The following is a 5,723-nucleotide window of genomic DNA, read 5'->3' on the forward strand; positions in this document are numbered from 1 at the left end:
CTGCGTAAATGCCCTGTAACAAAATACCTTGTCCTGGTCATGTGTATGCACATCAGCTTCTATTGGGAAGATCAGTATTTTATATTAATCACAAATACAAGATTAGAAATAGTTCTGAAGATCGCCTTTGATTTCAGTTTCAGCGGCAAACTAGCAGATCTGTCCAAACCGGCATCGTTTCATGGTTGAAACTTGAATAATCCCAAATAGATCTGAGTGGGGGTAAGTTTTATAGTATTTCAATTTTTTGCGGCAGTTTTATTTAAAGATAGTGTAGTGGATGTCTCTGGTGAAGACTACAGTTATATGAATTTTTTGTTGTAATATTAAAATGATTGTTCTTTATTTACACAATTGAATAATTTGTATTTATTTGTTTGCAGATGACGGCATACTGAGTGCTCCAAGAACATACGCCTGCTGGCATTTTGTGTCTTTTCTGAAGACGTCGAGGCAAGCAGAAGTCACGGTCCTGGCCACACACACACAATGACATGAACAAGAAATGATATTTTTTCATGGGCATATCCAGTATTAAAACTTTATTACCATGCAAAAGCAACGATTAGAATTTAGAGAAGGTCATCGGTCACACACACACACACACACACACACACACACACACACTAGGCGGATCCGGAGGGGGGTTCCGGGGTTTCCGGACCACTTAGGAGCCGGCCTTTGTATTCTAAGTGACGATTTTGGAAAGAAGTTGGCTAATTAGTTTGCTCAGGTTGCGCCAGATCGATCAATTGTCCTTGTTGTGATTCAAATTTTTCTTCTTAATATATTTACTTTTTTGGAAGGTGTATTAGGGGATGTTTCTTGGCTCAGATTGATCCATTTTCCTTGTTTTTATCAACGTTTGTCAGACCCCCCCCCCCCCCCCCAGGAGGTTGAACGCTTCGTGTCTACAACTAAACGCTTCGCGTCGTCAAATTGTCCCTAAAAGAAATTTGGAAACTCCCCCTTACAAAATGATGTGATCCGCCCCTGCACACACACAAACACACACAAATAGAGAAGTAATAAATGGATACAGTTTTTCTTTATTTAAATTACAATCAGATGTGGTCGTAGAACAGGCACTGTAAACAAAACCTAGCATGATATACCACTTGTGTGATGTTTCGGTCAATATCTTTATTTTCCTTTCAGAAATACATTGGCGTTTTGAATGTCAAGGGAAATGATACAAATGCTGCAGCGGGCTATCAAGAACGCGAAGGCAAACCAGGTAAATACCTACTTCTGACATTAGTTTACTTTTTAACTCTTTCTATACTGGCCATTATCTCCCCAGTCTCTCCCCAGAAACTGGCCATTTGCATGGGTTTGCAAAAAAATTCTCAAAAATAAACAAAACAAGATGCAGCCTTCAAACTCATAGGTTTTATTGTGAATATATTGCTAAAACATATGCCAAAGTTTGGTTTCATTGTTGTGAAAAAAATAAAAATATGATGTCCAGAATTTATGGGTATATTTTACGCAATACGAAAAAGGGGGTATGTATTTTGACTTAGAAGCATTTTTTTCTTATGAAGGCTCTGTTTGCAACAAAACTGTTTCTGTTTACTTGTATGAAGATTGTGCTAACACAAAAACATAACAAATACCAACTGATTTTCCATTTGGTGGTCATGTAAGCATTGTGAACATGTCCGAAAAATCTGATCACACACCATGCGGTCGACATGCAGACCTGAACGGCCAGTGTATGGTGGCAGAGTTGAAAAATAGGAAAAGTCTTGATGCCAATCCTTCATCAAAAACCGAAGAAAATCGTCATTGTAATAAGTTTGCTTTATTCTAAATCAAACGACTAGGATAGATGACAGACACAACAACAAACACATTCAATTCTATGTAAAACATACACAATGCGCACGTTAACAAGCTGGCCATAACAATGTGCCCATCGTGCATGAAGTGTGGCTTTGGTCGGATCAGTAGCCGTGCTTTGTCTGCGATGCTAAACATGAAATTTTGTTAAAGCGACGATTTAGCAATGTTGTTGTTGCTGCTGCTGCTGTCTGTTCTTGTCGCGACATCTCGCCATATAACAGTTTTTTTCCCTCCTGATTCTGAGAAGAAGCTGTTTAATTGTGATATCAGGCCTAGGAACCCCTGATTTTCACTTGGAGCATTCTCAAAGAAACTTAGCGTATGTTCAGAAAAATGAGTGTACTCCACACTTTGTCTTTTGTTGTTCGTTGTCGTTGCATGTCTACCGTTCCACAGCCACCTACTATAAGTGCAGGTGTTTAATGACGTATTTCCACAAAAGACTGCTTGCAGAGAATCATGTGATGCCAATGACAGGTAAGGACATGTGGTAATACATACTACGTTTTGGAACCAGGGAAAATGCAGCACAAATTATTTATCAACCAAATTGATTGACTTGTGCACCATGACAAAAGTTTTCTTTGATCCATAAAAGGTCTTTTGCCAGAAAAATTGCTCTGAACATCAAGTACCCTGCAAGTTGTCACACATTTACATTATTGAAATAAAAAGAAAACACACCAGTAACCAGGTTAGGTACGTTAATATCTATAATCAATATCTCGGCACGTTACTGCCTTCTTCGGGATGGTAAGCTGAACATTATTGAACAAAATAATCGGTTTAGTTTGTATACTTTGATTCCTGAACGAAGAAGCAGAGGTACTGCATACAACTAGGACTGTAATATCAGCTTTTGCCTGAAACACACACACACATACACTTATAAAATCAATGCAATGTCATTGTATGAAGCCAGAACAATCACTAACTTACATAGTTGGTCACACAATTACCCATCACTGAACAATAAATCGAAGTCGGGTGGATTCAATGACTAAAGCAGTAAAGGCTTTGAAAAAACCCTCATCACAAAACATCCCCCCCAAAAAAACAAAAAACAAAATAAATAAATAAATGAAATAAAACAGGTTGTGTATATAGCGCAGTAAACACCATGCAGGTACAAGCAAAGATTTGACAGTGATTATCCTTGTTTTATATAGCACACATTTTCTAGTTTTAATCTCTCTCTCTCTCTCTCTCTCTCTCTCTCTCTCTCTGTCTCTCTCTCTCTCTCTCTCTCTCTCTCTCTCTCTCTCTCTCTCTCTCTCTCTCTGGAAAGTAATTTATTGACCTGTGGGTTATTTGCGTTTGTATACACATTGGTGATTCGTAAACTATGTTGAAAGAGATTGTCAAACAATATTATATGGGGTGTCTTAAAAAAATGTATATCAACAAAATCTGTCATTATTATCAGGCACACGGTTTTAACAAAGCTATGTCACGGAATGCAACATAAGTGGCTTAAAAAGTCGTGTTTTTGTGTGTGCAGGATATTCGCTAGGACAGGACCTCAAGCTGAACCAGCACAACAGCGATGCATTCTTCCATGGCTTCCACAAAAGTCTTTCACCTATAGCGGGCATTGCATACGGATAGTCCAAAGAGGGTTAGGGTTACCCTAACCCTCCTTTTTAAAAATTCTTTAGACCAATTATCCCTCTGTTCCCATGTTAAACATGGAATAATTCTGGACAAATGCGAGGACGTTAGCTTTTTTTAATTTTATTTTTTTATCATTTTACTTATCATTAAAACTTGTTTAGATTTCGATTCGTAAACCATTTACAGTAATCCTTTGTTTTTTTAACTTTGTTCATCTTACCACAGTCACTTCGTTGTTTAGATTTATCATTAAATTTGTTACCATTATGCAGGAAAAATGTAGAATAAAACCAGGAGAGATTTCGGTAGAAGATATTGCCTGTGTCAAAAGTTAATGCTTATTCTGATTGATGGGTGCTCCAAACTAAGTTATTTTGACTGCCTTATTCGAATTCATTTCCAAGACAGGGCTGAGAAGTGGAGAAGCTTAGGAGAGTATCGTAAAAATTGTCTGGGTGTTTATGCAAAACTTTCGAATATGTCAGATTTTACTTTAGAGATTTTAAATACTGTTAACTGACAGAAATGCTATAACTTCTACACCAATTGACTGGATAACTTCATATTCAGCATACTTAAACTTGATTTTATGCATGTGCAGTTCACAAAGTGGCAAATTTGTAGGTTAAATTATCTAACTTTTGCATCACCAATGACACCAACGCTTTCGTGTCTGAGGATTGCCCTGAACCTAGCTGTAACTGCATGCTTTCTTCAGGTCATCGATAGCCTGGGGGTTGAAGGGGATGTTTTTACATACTCAGACATTCAAAATAATCAAAAAGGTAAAAGCCTGAAGGGTTTAAATTAGGTAAAAATGGCTACCGCTCAATGTCAAAACTCGTTCTGTTTAGTCGACCCCCGAATTTGGAGAAAAAAATTAAAATTGCACAAAAGTCAGACCATTCAATTTACAAAATTGCCACTTACTGGAAAGGCAGAACATAAACAGAAGTTAATGAATACCATATATAAAATAATTGGTTCAACAGATGCAGAAGTAATTTGCATGGTTGTGGGTGTCCTTTTTAGGGGGGTCAACCCTGTAGAAGAGACGATTTTCTTTAATTATCAATCCGTAATATATTGTTTGTTATGCATACAAGATTAACATTGACAAATACTTTAAGACTCCTCATTGATCTTAAGAAACGTTGTGGTTTTTTTGGTTACTGACTGATTCACTTTCTGTTCACTTTACTCTACATTAAGTCACGACAAGAAAAGCAAGGGAGGTAATTTCTTCGGAAGAGGTAATTCTCTCCCCTCAGAACGATTGTTGTAGTTTGTTTGATTTTGTTCCCTTCTAATAAGTATTATTTAAAATAGATCTTTACATCTTGATGTGAAAGGCGCAGTACCCCCCTCCCCCCAGGATGTTAAATTCTAGGTTGTGTCCATGTAAAATCCTGATCCTAGTCAAGATCCGAGTTGGTTTTTCATGCAACTGTGCCTCTTTATGCCACTCAATTAGACATACTTTGCAATCCATAATTGCACGAAACTAAGTACAGGAAATACGTTGTTGTCGTGTTTTTAATATTACATAATGAAATAAAAAATGTCACAACTGGTTTCGTGTTGGGCTTTCTCTCTCTGTCTGAATCTCATAATTACTTCCTTCCTAGGCCTGAAATGTGTTGCAGGCATTGGTCAGCTTACATTTATTGTTACAATTTTTGTGGATATGTTATTAAGTGTGTCTGTGTTTCTATCATTCGTTATCAGTGTGGTTAAAAAAAAAAGCACACGTCAAAGTAATTTACCCTTCATCATTATCAAAACATGCAGATACAGGTAATACATATTTGTGATACTTTAAACAAATACAATGTTTGTTTGTTGCGTCTTTTCTTTTTTTCAGAGCAAACACACATCGTATTTGTTCAAACGTGTATATTCTGCACTTTCTAATACCCTGCATGGATCTCCAATTCCAAATCAAGAATAATGAAAAGTCGTCTAATAGCCCTGCAGCACTCACACGAACATGATAGAAGCTTGCATGCATGCACCCAGGCTCGCTGTCTTCGGCTAAAAGAGCTTACCGTTGGATCTTCGCTCAGACAAATGTAGCTGTCTTGTCCACTTGCTCCTGTCGCATAGATCTGTAATGTGCAACATCATCTTTGATTAATAAGTCTGAGGCACAGACAAACACACACGCGCGCACATTTGCGAGAGAATGCACGTCAGTCTATTCAATCAAACAGTATAAAAACATACCACAGACGTGGTGGTGGAAACTGGACATTCGCCGT

General features: G+C 37.5%; 1 long non-coding RNA gene across 1 annotated transcript; it reads left to right on the forward strand.

Moving 5' to 3' along the window:
- The first annotated feature begins 990 nt into the window (after positions 1-990).
- Positions 991-5,035, forward strand: LOC138978142 (uncharacterized). Its single transcript, XR_011459589.1, has 2 exons — positions 991-1,237; positions 3,350-5,035. It is a non-coding gene; the product is annotated as an uncharacterized lncRNA (long non-coding RNA).
- Positions 5,036-5,723: the final 688 nt, after the last annotated feature.

This window comes from Littorina saxatilis, linkage group LG10, assembly GCF_037325665.1.
Source record: "Littorina saxatilis isolate snail1 linkage group LG10, US_GU_Lsax_2.0, whole genome shotgun sequence".
NCBI lineage: Eukaryota > Metazoa > Mollusca > Gastropoda > Littorinimorpha > Littorinidae > Littorina > Littorina saxatilis.